Source organism: Protopterus annectens, chromosome 16.part0, assembly GCF_019279795.1.
Source record: "Protopterus annectens isolate FY-2018-M chromosome 16.part0, PAN1.0, whole genome shotgun sequence".
Classification (NCBI taxonomy): domain Eukaryota; kingdom Metazoa; phylum Chordata; order Ceratodontiformes; family Protopteridae; genus Protopterus; species Protopterus annectens.
In genome coordinates this window covers 34472037-34486850 of record NC_056750.1, presented here as the reverse complement: position 1 = coordinate 34486850, position 14814 = coordinate 34472037, and positions in this window count along the sequence as shown.

Here is a 14814-nt window from a genome sequence, read left to right as displayed (position 1 = left end):
GAGTACAGGGGGACGATGACTTCCCTTGATCTAGATGTGAATCCCTTCATGATCAGGTGGGCAATGTAGAAGGTCTTCCTAACTACTTTGGCAGCGTGAGTGTCAAACGAAAGGTTACTGTCAACCTGGGTCCCCAGATCCCTGATAACCTCTTCTGAGCTCAGTGGGTTGCCGCCTATATGGTAGCTAGGGGTAACCTTGTTTTTCCCAAAGGGTATGACTATGCATTTTTGGCGTTTAACTTTAGGCCATGGCTCTGGCACCAGTTATCCATTTCTGTAAGACCCTTCTGAAGGATATCTGTGTCAGATGCGTTCTCAACTGTGGCGCCCAGTTTGCAGTCATCTGCAAATTTTGTCAGCCATAATCCTCCTGTGTTTGCTTGTACTTCTGAAAAGTAGATGCCGAACAGGAGTGGGCCCAGGACAGAGCCCTGTGGGACACCACTTGTGACAGGCTTTGAGTCTGACATGGCGCCAGCAACTCTGACCCTGTGGGTTCTGTCACTTAGCCAGTTTGCAACCCATCTTGTAACGTATGGGTTTACATTTAAGCTGGTGAGTTTTTCAATGATACCTGAGTGTGGTATTGTGTCGAAAGCCTTTGCCAGGTCAAGGTAGGCTGTGTGGACTGCCTTTCCGTCATCAATGGCCTTGGTGACTGTTTCGAAAAAATCAACCAAGTTTAAAAGGCATGATCTGCCTTTGACAAAGCCAAACTGGGTCGGATCCAAAGTCTGCAAGTCCCCTATGTCTTTATTTATGAGTTCCATTATGATCCTCTCCATAGCTTTGCAGATCAGGCTTGTCAAGCTGATGGGACGGTAATTTCCAGGGTCAGTGGAGGCACCGCCTTTGTGAAGTGGGACCACAGTTGCCGTACGCCACTCCTTAGGCACGTATCCTGAGGTGAGGCTAAGATTAAACAGCTGCCCTAACCGTGGGTTTAATTCCTCATTTAGTTCGTGGAGCACACATCCGGGGACACCATCTGGTCCCATGGATGCTGTGTTTTTGCCTTGAGAGAGCAGTTCTCACCTGAGCGTTTGAGATGTTTGGGGGTTACAATCCTCTGGTATAGATATCTCACCTTTTGGGGAGAAGTTTGTACTGAACCTGTCAGCCAGTATGTTGGCAATGTCTGTAGGTTCAGTAATTTTACATCATTTTGAACTAATTCTGAGCATATCTGGGAGTTTCCTCCAAGGTTTCTAACATAGCTAAAGAAGGCCTTATGATTGTCTTTTGAGTCCTTAGCGACTTTTCTCTCAAAATTTGCCTTGGATGATTTTATGAGAGCTCTTAGTTTTTTACTTATAATGATCAAAGGTGTTTTCCCTTTTAAGAATTTAGCTCTATCTTGTAGTAGCTTCCTCCTTTTGTTATAGAGTTTGTTTATGGCTGGGGTTCACCAGACTGGACGCTTGCCTTTGGTACAAAGTGTCTTGGTTTTGTTTGGGATTGCCTGATCCATGCAGTCCTGTAGGTGCTGGTAGAAGGCATTAGTAAGTGATTCAGCGGCTTGAGTAATGGTTTCCGCAGGCTCGGGGGGCCTTAAAGGAGACCCACACCAGTCTTTAGAAGTGTTAAGTCGGCTTTTGAGAAGTTCTTCACTGTGGTCTTTTTTATCTCAGGTGGAGGGGGGGATGTGGACTTCCAGTGAGATTAGTTTATGGTCTGATCTCACCAGCGAGGGGTATACTTCCGGTGTTGAACATTGTGATCCCATGTTCGTGATGATGAGATCTAGTATGTTTTCTCCTCTTTCCCAGGACTTGGGGTCCGGCTTTCAGGAGCTATGAGGAGTGCCTGGCCAAGTCTTCGCCATCTCTACGGCTTTACCGGCACCTTCCTGGGCATGGAGACTGGGTCTTTGGCAGTTCCCTGTCTCTAGGCAGCGGAGCCCTGGGCCTGAGGTTACCCCACTGGGGTTCCCCTCCTCCTGAGGGTTCTTCGGAGTTGTCTTCAGAGGAGCCCCAAGGAAGAGATCGCAAGAGGAAGCATGGACTCCCCAGTTCTTACATCGGACACTGATCTTGATGATGCGGAAGGGTCCCCAAAGTCGCCCCTCGGATGATGTCTCATTTGCAGACATTCTAGAGATCCTAAGCAACGAGGCTGGATTTCCAAACCCTCCGCTGATGAGTCAGTGCTTCTCAAGGCCTTTGGGGCTCAGCCCTCCGCCTCCTGGGTGTCTCCGCCCTTCGACGAGCTCCTGGATTTGGTTTGTCGGAGGGCGTGGGAACATCCAGATACTGTGGAACCAGTGCCTTCTCGCCCTAACAAATTTTTGTCTGCCCCACCCGAGAAGGAGTTCTTGACGAAAGGCGTGGCTGTAGATGCCATGGTGGTGGCATCTGCTACTCAACAGGACGTGGCAGAGGCTTTAACGTCTGTCCATCCTCCTAATAAGGAGTCTAGGAGCATGGACCGGTACGGGAAGCGCACCCTGACTTCAGCGGCCTTTACTCTAAGGTCCCTGAATTATTTGGCACATTTCACCAGACTACAGAGGGATCTGGTCAAGGAGCTCTCAGACTCCCTCTCAGGTAACCTACCTGAGCAGCTAGCCCAGTCGGTTAGCTCTCAGTTGGCTATCCTTACCTCGATTTCTAACTCGTCCATGAGGCTCATTTCATATGCGGCCGAAGGGGCGGAGCAGCAGGCACAGGCGTGGCTCACGGAGACAAGCCTGGCTGCTTTGTGTCATTTGGCGGAGGCCTTCAAGTCTTCCTTTGCCGACGCTCCCTTTGATGGGTCCTCTTTGTTTGGACCCAAGGTAAAAGACACTCTTACCCACTGTGAGCAAGAGGGAAAGACTTTATCTGCCGTAGGAGCGCGTTATTCCACTCCCTTTCGGCCTTATCCCAAGGCTAAAAGAGGAGGGAAGATGTGGTTCCGCAAATCACAGAAATTTTTTTCCCAACAGCAGGAAGATTCCCCTTCCAGAGGCAGAGGTCGGGGAAATTATTCTGGGAGACGCCGTCCCAGAGGCGGCAGAGGCCCCCCGCAACAATGGAGACCGCGAGTCCTTTCGTGGCTCTTCAGCCTCCCACACTCCATGAGGGATTGCCCGGCTGTGCTGCTCCGGAGCCAGTCGGGTGCCATTTTGCCAAGCACCTAAAAGCCTGGGAGTCTATTACTCAGGACAGATGGGTGCTTCGATAATTGCCGAGGTTACACCATTCCCTTCACACACTCACCCCACCGTCCAAAAAATCCCGGACCCACCACCCAGTCAAAGGGAAATTGCAGCCGTAGAAGCTTCAAAGCTGCTGGAAAAGGAGTCATCCAACCGTCCCCACAGACCAGATCGGATCCGAAAACTACTCAAGGTTCTTTTAGTGCCAAAAGATAGGGGACCTGAGACCCATTTTGATCTCAGCAAACTAAACCAATCCGTCATGAAGTCCAAATTCGAATGGTCACTTTACAATCCATTCTCCCATTGTTGGAGAAAGATGTTTGGATGTGCTCCATAGATCTCAAGGACGCCTATTATCACATACCGATACATCAGGCGTCCAGGAGGTATCTGCGCTTCAGCCTGGGAGACAGTCACTTCCAATTTTGTGCTCTGCCCTTGGTCTCACCACAGCCCCAGGGTGTTCACCAAGTGTTTGGCAGTAGTGACTGCTCACCTGAGGAGTCTCGGATTCCAAGTGTTTCCCTATCTGGACGACTGGCTCCTGACTGCCACCACCAGGCATCTACTACTAGAGAACCCACAAGCCACCATCTCCCTGGGTGCTTACCTGGGAATTACATTCAACTGGTCAAAGTCTGTCTTGCTGCCCTCTCAGCATAAGATTCATAGGAGCAGAGATAGACTCAAAATTGATGCGAGTTTTCCTTCCTACCGAAAGGATACAAACATTACAAGGTCAAGTCCGAGCCCTGCTTCTAAGATCCAAAGCCCCAGCCAGGTTGGTCCTGCAACTTTTAGGTTCAGTGTCTGCCACGGTTCTCCTAGTTCCCCTGGCAAGATTGCACATGAGGATTCTTCAGTGGCTGTTATCGACACAATGGTCCTTTCAGGATCTCCCCCTCAATCATCACATACTGATTACAGAAACGTGCAAACGGGACCTCCGCTGGTGGCTTCTGCCATCCAATCTGAATCAGGAAGACCTTTTGTTATGCCCTCCGTAGCCACCTTGACAACGGATGCCTCCCAGACGGGGTGGGGGGGGCATTGTCTGGGCAGGTCAGTTCAGGGATCTTGGCTTCCAAACGAAACCTTTCTCCATATCAATGTGTTGGAAATGAGGGCTGTACTTCTGTCCCTACAAGCCCTCCACAACTTTCTCCTCAAGGCATTATCGCTATCCACACAGACAACATGTCGGTGGTCTGGTATCTAAACAAACAAGGAGGGACCAGATCCTACCCCCTTTGCAGAGAGGCCATGAGGGTGTGGAATGGGCAGTGGCTACCAACCGCTTCCTGGTAGCGACCCACATTCCAGGAAATCCAATGTATTGGCAGACAGAATGAGCAGGACTATTCTTTCTCCTCACGAGTGGTCCCTGGAACCAAGCTGTAGCAGCTCAGGTTTTCAAAGATGGGGACTCCGTGCTGACCTGTTTGCAACACCACAAAACACGAAGTGCAAAGGTTCTTTCCTTGACCCCCAAAAGGGGAAGCAGCTACGGATGCTCTAGTCCAACCTTGGCCAACAGGACTGCTTTACGCTTTTCCTCCGGTTCCACTCCTTCCCAAAGTTATCCAGAAAGCTTCCCAATTGGGGTCCACAATGATTCTAATTGCTCCAGATTGGCCTCGCCAGGTATGGTTCCCCTACCTACAGAAATATGCTCTGGACGGTCCTTGGTTTTGGATCTAACTCCGACCTTCTGGTTCATCAGTCGGGACAACAGCACCAGTCCCTTCACACTTTGAAGCTAGCAGCTTGGCTCCTCCACTTCCGACTTTAGTCAGAAATCACACCTTGGACCCTGAAGTTATTCACATTTTATCTTCAGCCCACAAACCCACCACTAAGAAATTGTATCACAGTAAGTGGAAGAGGTTTGCTATCTGGGCTCAACTCAGAGGTTTAGACCCTATTACTGCCCGATACCAGACGCCTTGAAATTTTAACATCCTTGTATAATCAAGGATCTTCAGTCTCTCCTATTAAGGTCCAACTAGCAGCTATCTCCAAATATCACGAGACCATAGACCCACCGCTGATGAGTAGCAGATTATGTAAAACTTTCTTAAAGGTGCTGTGCTTATAAGACCCCCAGTTTTTCACCCTGCGCTTCCGTGGGATCTGGATTTGATACTTACAGCCTTAACATCTCCCCTTTGAACCGGCTGCTACATGTGAGTTGAAATATCTGTCTTGGAAAACTGCCTTCTTAATTGCAATTACCTCTGCAAGAAGAGTTTCAGAACTTCAAGCCCTATCTATCAAACCACTGTTTGATTTTTCACAAGGATAGAGTATCACTTAAGCCTAATCCATCCTTTGTTCCAAAAGTTTGTTCTAATCTCTGTCTCCAACAATCTCTAGAGCTACCAGTTTTCTTTCCAAAATTTTCAAACAAAGCGGAATATACCTTGCATAAGTTGGATGTTCACAGGCAATTGCGCTTCTATCTAGACAGGACTCAACAGATTCGAAAAACAGACCAATTGTTTGTGTCCTTTTCAGATAATAAACTGGGCAAAACCATCACAAAAGCTACTATTGCCAAATGGATTAGAGATTGCAAAACTCAGGCTTATTCCTCTTCAAATAAGCAACTTACAACATCTGTCAAAGCTCACTCTACTAGAGCTATGGCTACCTCTATTGCATTTCATTCCAAGCTCGCTATTTCTGAGATTTGTGCTGCGGCTACTTGGTCCAACCCGCACACTTTCATTTCCCACTATGAATTGGATGTGGCATCTAAAGGGCGAGCATCATTTGGTTCCACGGTACTCAGGAGTGTTTTCCAGTGAGCCACCCAGGATTCAGGTGCTAGGACGCTGTCCCATCAGTCAGAATGTAGGCTAGATAGATCACATAACATCTTTTAGTTATGTACTCACCATAACTTCAGATGTTTGGGATCCATCTCGCCACATTCCTAATACCCACCCTCCTTCCCCTACCTTGAGATCAGAGGAGATTGAACGGTTTTGAGTTCTACTGTTTTTATCTTGTTTCATCTGACGATGTTATATAAGCAGTGCGTGCATGTGTGCATGTATGCGGACAAACTAGATCTGGGGGACTGGTAGTGGTGCATCCTGGGATATAGTAAGCTCAGCCAATAAGAGACTTCGCTCTTTGGCATAAGCGTGCCGAGTCGGAGCCGAGGGATCGGCTCCGAACCCATCAGGCAGAATGTAGGTGAGATGGATCCCAAACATCTGAAGTTATGGTGAGTACATAACTAAAAGTTTTCAAAGGGAGGAGAGATATTGCCAGCTATGCCAGGAGAAGTAGGACAGTGGATCTATAACATATGCCAGCACAAATAGCTGGAATTTCATAGGTTCATAGGTTCATACTAGGCTATCTGCCCAAGGGCATCTATAAGCCTAGCCCAGAGTTTTGTGGCTTTCAACCCCCCTTTAGTTTGGAGGATACTATGCCCAATATTTTGCTGTGCCTCTGTCAAGCAGTGACACTGAGATAATCCCTGGGGTATATTTGCGATCTCCCATCCATTGGTCAAGATTTCTCTTGAACAAAGCCAGCGAGGTGCTCTGCCTTACATCTACCGGGATTTTGTTCCACAGCATAGGGAGTCTCTGGGTGATGAATCTGTCCCTCCAGCACGTCCTATTAATAACCGTGTCAAGGTTTAAATCTCCGCCCTTGTAGTTCTGAGGATCTAGATTTTTGAGGTGAAGCATGTTCATCAATTCTGGGTTGGACATGGCCTTGCATGTCAGGCACAGGTCACCTCTGAGCAGACGGTAAGCGACTGAATAGAGCTGGAGTTCCTTCAGTCGGGCAGCATAAGACATATTTTTGAGACCCTTTATCCTTTTGGTGAGGAATTTTTGGGGCCTTTCCAGTTGCTGCAGGTGTCGTGTCAGATACATTCCGAATGGGGCATTGTACTCAATCATTGGTCTGATGAGTGATGAGTACAGGGGGACGATGACTTCCCTTGATCTAGATGTGAATCCTTCATGATCAGGTGGGCAATGTAGAAGGTCTTCCTAACTACTTTGGCAATGTGAGTGTCAAACGAAAGGTTACTGTCAAACTGGGTCCCCAGATCCCTGATAACCTCTTCTGAGCTCAGTGGGTTGCCGCCTATATGGTAGCTAGGGTAACCTTGTTTTTCCCAAAGGGTATGACTATGCATTTTTGGCGTTTAACTTTAGGCCATGGCTCTGGCACCAGTTATCCATTTCTGTAAGACCCTTCTGAAGGATATCTGTGTCAGATGCGTTCTCAACTATGGCGCCCAGTTTGCAGTCATCTGCAAATTTTGTCAGCCATAATCCTCCTGTGTTTGCTTGTACTTCTGAAAAGTAGATGCCGAACAGGAGTGGGCCCAGGACAGAGCCCTGTGGGACACCACTTGTGACAGGCTTTGAGTCTGACATGGCGCCAGCAACTCTGACCCTGTGGGTTCTGTCACTTAGCCAGTTTGCAACCCATCTTGTAACGTATGGGTTTACATTTAAGCTGGTGAGTTTTTCAATGATACCTGAGTGTGGTATTGTGTCGAAAGCCTTTGCCAGGTCAAGGTAGGCTGTGTGGACTGCCTTTCCGTCATCAATGGCCTTGGTGACTGTTTCGAAAAAATCAACCAAGTTTAAAAGGCATGATCTGCTTTTGACAAAGCCAAACTGGGTCGGATCCAAAGTCTGCAAGTCCCCTATGTCTTTATTTATGAGTTCCATTAAGATCCTCTCCATAGCTTTGCAGATCAGGCTTGTCAAGCTGATGGGACGGTAATTTCCAGGGTCAGTGGAGGCACCGCCTTTGTGAAGTGGGACCACAGTTGCCGTACGCCACTCCTTAGGCACGTATCCTGAGGTGAGGCTAAGATTAAACAGCTGCCCTAACTGTGGGTTTAATTCCTCATTTAGTTCGTGGAGCACACATCCGGGGACACCATCTGGTCCCATGGATGCTGTGTTTTTTGCCTTGGAGAGAGCAGTTCTCACCTGAGCGCTTGAGATGTTTGGGGTTACAATCCTCTGGTATAGATATGTCACCTTTTGGGGGGGAGTTTGCACTGAACCTGTCAGCCAGTATGTTGGCAATGTCTGTAGGTTCAGTAATTTTTACATCATTTTGAACTAATTCTGAGCATATCTGGGAGTTTCCTCCCAGGTTTCTAACATAGCTAAAGAAGGCCTTATGATTGTCTTTAGTCCTTAGCGACTTTTCTCTCAAAATTTGCCTTGGATGATTTTATGAGAGCTCTTAGTTTTTTACTTATAATGATCAAAGGTGTTTTCCCTTTTAAGAATTTAGCTCTATCTTGTAGTAGCTTCCTCCTTTTGTTATAGAGTTTGTTTATGGCTGGGGTCCACCAGACTGGACGCTTGCCTTTGGTACAAAGTGTCTTGGTTTTGTTTGGGATTGCCTGATCCATGCAGTCCTGTAGGTGCTGGTAGAAGGCATTAGTAAGTGATTCAGCGGCTTGAGTAATGGTTTCCAGGCTCGGGGCTTAAAGGAGACCACACCAGTCTTTAGAAGTGTGAAGTCGGCTTTTGAGAAGTTCTTCACTGTGGTCTTTTTATCTCAGGTGGGCGATGTGGACTTCCAATGAGATTAGTTTATGGTCTGATCTCACCAGCGAGGGGTATACTTCCGGTGTTGAACATTGTGACCCCATGTTCGTGATGATGAGATCTAGTATGTTTTCTCCTCTTATGGGGATGGTGACTAGTTGTTCCATGGCATTTGAGTTTATGAACTCTAGGAACCTTAGGGCTAGAGTGTTGGGGCTTGAGTAGTGATCCCAGTCTATATTTGGGTAGTTGAAGTCACCTAGTATGACGGTGTTTGGAGATACATTTATCCCCTCCAGTGTTTTCAGGAAAGCTATGTGAGGTTCCTGAGATTGAGAGGGTGGCCTGTAACATGCTACAAATTGCAGAGCAGTCTTGCCTATGGTTAATTGCACCTGGATGGTCTCCGATGCATCGTGCATTGCCACCAACCTTGAGGTGTGGGTGTCCTTGATGAATATAGACACCCCCTTCCTTTCTTGGTGTTTTCCGGATTTTGGGAGCGGAACGCATGATATGAGGTAAAACCTGATAGTGCCGGGGTGCTCTCTGGAGCCTTGAACCAGGTTTCAGTCACAGCACAGACATCGATGTTCTCCATACTGAGAAGGGCCTTGAGTGCGTGCATCTTGAGGTTGAGACTTCTGGCATTGAGCAGCATTACCCTTAGTTTTTTCCTTTTTGTGTACTAGGGTGGTAGGTTTAGAATTTGAGCCTTGCCTAAAAAGGCACTATGGGGTGGCAAGAGCCTTTGCCAATATCCGAAGTCCAGGGTGACAGGTGCAAGCCGTCCCTTAGCAGCGTGGCTTGTCCAGCATGTCATCCCAGGCAGACAGACATTGGATCCCCTTTGAATGACACCAGAGTTTAAGCCAATTATTAAAGCTGATCATCTTGTCTCTGTATTGTGGCATCATTCTTGGTGAAGGTAGGATACTGCTCAAGGTCATGGTCATACCTGCCTGGGCTACATAATCAGAGAGCTCCTCTATGTCTCTTTTCATGTAGTCCAAGGAGGTACGTCTCAGGTCGTTCACACCAGCGTGGACAATGACAGAGTCGCACTTGTACCTGCTGTTGAGAGACCTGAGTGCTTGCGTTATGTGGCGGATTCTAGCGCCCGACAGGCAGCTTATTGTGACCTTCTCCTTACTCAATTTGGTGAGCGGGACGTCAGTGTGTCTGACTATGGAGTCACCAATGACGAGTGTGTCTGGCATTGTGTTTGGCCTTAAGGGCTGTGACTGTTTGGCACACTGACTATGTGGTCTATGTGTTGTGTCCTGAGGTGGCAGTTGTTTGGGTGTCTGCTTTGGTGGCCTCTGCTGTTTTGGTAGATTTTTGATCAGAGCCTCCGAGTATGTCTTTTTGTATTTATGTGTATGATTTGAAGTATTGACAGTACTATGTGAGACTGGGTTTGTGGTGTGTGAGGTTACCTTCTCCTCCTGTCTGGTCTTGCCAGTCCTGTGTTGAGAGAGCTCAGCCTCCAGTTTGGCTATATAGTTGCATCTCTCGCATGTATTTGTGTTTTGTGGAAGAAGGAGAGGGTTGTCCATGTACATGAGGCAATTGTAACATTGCCTCAATATTCCCAGATTCACCAGCTGAGCAGGAGAGGACACTAGCAACTTATCCCTCGACATGCTAGAAGGAATAGACAGGGACTTTGAAAAGACTCCGGGGGATGTGGGTGATCGAAAAGGGGTTTTGGCTAGTGGGGTACTATGTATAATAAAAGTGCTATATCAAAGTAAAAAAATACTTTAGGAGCAAGTGCTAGTCTTTAAAGGTAAAGAATTGTCTACTTAAGAATCAAATAGAGCTGAACTTTCTAGATATAGAATACACTGGTTTGATCAGCAGTACAGTTCAAGGAAGGCTGATTTAAGGGAAAATTTGAAGAGTGGACTTTAGGCAGCCCGAATAGTTTAACCTTGATTAACCGCCGCTGCTCTTGTGTGCTCCTGTAGCAACTCCGTGCTAAAGCCCGCCAAAACGTGCTTTATAGCAGGGGGCTGGAAAAGACAGGAAATGACCCCAAAATGGCCAATAAACTACAAGTTACTGCTTTAAACCACTCCTCTGAGGACAAACAGGCAGCTCAGTACTCCCCACCCTCACTGGTGAGTAAAGAAACTTCCCCTTGACCAAACAAGGAAAATGGAGAAACACAGGAACCAAGACAAAGCCCAGGGATCAGCAAAATCTGATCACTGGAACAAACTATTAGGAAAGTATGGAAAACAAGAGTATTTTTTTTGTTTTTTTCAAGTTTTTTTTCAGATAGGCAGAAAATACAATAAATGCTGTGTTTTTCGACTAGTAAAGAATTATATGCTATTTGAATATCAAACTGATTTGTACAGATGTTTATGTTGAAAATGGATTTGTAAAGTTGCTTCTTTTAAAAATGTACCAAAAGTGGGTTCTGGCTGTATTGTAACTGACTTAAATATGTGTGTGTATGTCTGTGTGTGTGTGTGTGTGTGTGTGTGTATGTATATATATATATATATATATACATACATACACACACACACACACACACACACACACACACACACACACATATATGTAGTGAGAGAGATGTTAACAGATGATACTGGAAGAGAAAAGGTTAAGCTCAGCTCCAAGCTAACTTTGGAAAATAGTAATAAATTAAATTACTGGGCCTAGGCCATAAAGATGTTATCTCACAGTTTTGAATGAAGCCAGAGGCACAATGTCTGTAAGAAACATGGTTTGTTAATCTCTGTAGGAGGATAATAACTTTGTCATTGTTTTATGACTTCTAGAAGCTGTACCAATCTGAGCAAAGCTCTTCTGTGTATATTATTGACATGTAAGTGCTAAATCCTGGCAGTTTCTAGCAATGGAGGGTTGCATGGGGACCAGAAGTGAGTTGACCAGATGTATGTGATGTCATTCTTTACAGAAAAAAATGTTTTAATATTAGGTGAGACAGAAGTCTCAGGACAGTTTCTTTCCTGGAACTAAACATAGAAGGATCCCTCCCCTACTTCATCTTGCCTTGCTCTATTAAGTAAGTAGGAACAGTAATTCTCTAGATGAGTCAGGGAAATATAGTACGAATAGTTACATATTGTTTTTCTGTAACTGTGTGAATCTTTATAGCTGTGTTATTTTTAATATTTCCTGTGATTGAAACTATGGTGTTTACTGTAAATAGATATTTCATATTTTCAAGTTCTTTTATTATTTATTATTAAATATATTTAAACTTTTCATTATGGCGGACCCTTTAGAGAATATTTTAACATTTGAGAGTACTTACATCTATTGGTGACACTGTGGCCACTCCTGAAGCCTGGCTGTTTGTTTAACATTACCATTTGTATTAATATTAATTTCACTGAGTATAATTGGGTACCCTTGCAAGAGCCTTAAATAGCTGGCTTTATAGTGTCTGGTGGCAGTGATAACTACCTCATATTCTGGTCACAAGGGAGCGCAATGGATAAATTTATGCAAACCTTCCCCAGGTGGGTGTATGTGTGAAAATCAAATTTCACAGTGTTTGTGTGTGGCAGGTACTTGGAGCAGGGACAGAAAGCACTGGTTTCACATAGAGGGAGCTGGAGGATTTGGCTTTGACATTCAGCTGAGGACTTAACCCTATAGCCGTGCTATTGAAGAGCCATACTGGGGCACTGGAAGGAGGCAGATCTAAAGAAATCCAGACCCAAGGCTGACTGTGTTTCCTCTGTGCTCTTAAGGAAAAATTTGCCTGATGCAGAGAGGACTGTATATGGAAATACTGAGTGTATCCATTTGTATTCCAAGTGAATGTCCCACACCATAGGTTCATAGGGTGATACTAGGCTTTTGGCCCAGAGGCTGTTATAAGCCCAGCCAAGAATTTTGCCCATGTTCCCTCAAAGTCAGCACCTGTTTCCCCTGTCCAGCAGGGATACAGGTGGGATCCCAGAAATGTATTTTCTGTTTCCCATCCAGTCGTCCAGGTTCCTCTTAAAGAGGGCTAGAGAGGTACTCTCTCTGTGTCAGTGGTGAGGATTCAGGCTCCTTTATTACAGGTTCAGAGGGTGAATGTCACAACTTATGATTAGTATTCACTAACAGTTAGACGTATAATAGAAACAAAACTAAGAAATGGGTGTTGAGAACCTTTGAACTAACAGAAAAATTAGGACCAAACCAAAGATTATTTTCAGAAAAAAAACAGGATGGTCAAATGGGAAAAATAAAAAAAAATGTGGAGGCTGCAAAGAGTGCAGGTACATATATATATATGTGTGTATATGTATATATATATATATATATATATATATATATGTATATATATATATATATATATATATATATATATATATGTGTGTATATATATATATATATATATATATATATATATATATATATATATATATATATATATATATATACACACACATACACACACATATATATATATATATATATATATATATATATATATACATATATATATATATATAGAGAGAGAGAGAGAGAGAGAGAGACGGGTTTATATCACATCATCGAAGACTGCAAACATCGAAGCAAAGAAATCGAAAGAGCAAAACATTGAAATGATGGAAATGGGAATACCCAACAGGGATATGAAATATGAAGGGTGTGCCCACCACACCCCCGCTATTTAAATATACCAACTCCGAGATTGCACTACACTGTAGGGAACGGAAATCTTCCATTTCTGCACTGTAGTCCACTGACATGCAATCTCCAAAGTAGTATATTTAAGTGGCAGGGGGTGGGGGTGCAGGGGGTCTTGCCCTCCTGCATGGAGCAATTTTTTTTTACCTACACTCCACAAGTGTGTTTTTTCCCCATTTCGATGTTCCCAGCTCGATGTCTTCAGTTGAATATTTTGCACTTCGATGTTTGCAGTCTTCAATGATGCGATATACACCCTATATAGACTACTTATGTAACTATATGGAATTTTAACAGAGTATTTTCTATAGCAGGGAATTTTGATTGCAGTACTAAGGAGGTGATATATGTTGCACTTTGTTTGTCATGTACATCTTTTTATATAGTAAAGATGGGGAATTCCCTTAAAAATATACCAACATGTATCTGCAATAAGGAGAAAGGATAAAACTAACACACTTTTTTAGTCATTCAGTTACTTGTACTGCTTTCAAGAAATTTGCATTTTGTATCTTAGAAAAGTAATTAAGAATGATAAGGGAGGTAATCGGTCTTCATTTCTGGAATATAGGGAGATCTCCACCAGGACGGCGCAGCGGTTCAGCAGTTAGTATTGCCGCCTCACAGTAAGGGGTTCTCCAGTTCGATTCTCAGCTGGGTGCCTTCTGTGCAGAGTCTGCATGTCCTCCATGCATTTTTGTAGGTTTCCTCTGGGTGCTCCGGTTTCCTCCCACGTTACTAAGACATACATCTGGAGCATGTCTCCCTGGGCCTCCACTGAAAATTGGCTCATTCCTAGTCGGATTTTCCCAGTTAACAAATATATTGGCAGGTACTTTTGCTTGATACACAGTGTCCAGGAATAAATGAAGGAATTTCAGTTAGTAGTTTATTAGCTTTGAAAACAGAATTTTTAAAATACTATTTGTTAGTAACTTTACAAGTGCATCTCAACAGTTCATTAAGAGTATTCCATCTTAAGTGTATATTTCAACAGTTTAGAATATTTTAATGAATTATGTGTTTATTACATATATTTTTCATGCATTTTAAATTATGGAAGGAAAGGCTAGCTTTAACTTGTACAACTTTTTTAAGATGAGAAATGCACTTCAATTGTGATGTGATTCTAATTGCTATGGGGATTTGATTGGTTCTCTCGTGTGATATAACTTTTTTTGTAATGAATTTTATCCAGTTCCGTTCTACTTATTAAAGGAATGAAAGGGCTTAACTTAAATACAGCATTGGTGGTGTACTTCTCCCAGTTGAAACTGTTTTGATGCGTTACATATTTTTTTCCTGTTATTCCAAAAATTTTTGGGATTGCTAAGATCCATTCAAACTTATCCAGTCCACCATTAAGACCCATAGTTGCTACTGGAGGCTGTATCACTGAACCCTTTGCAAAATGTATTGATCAGAAACTTAAGTTGTT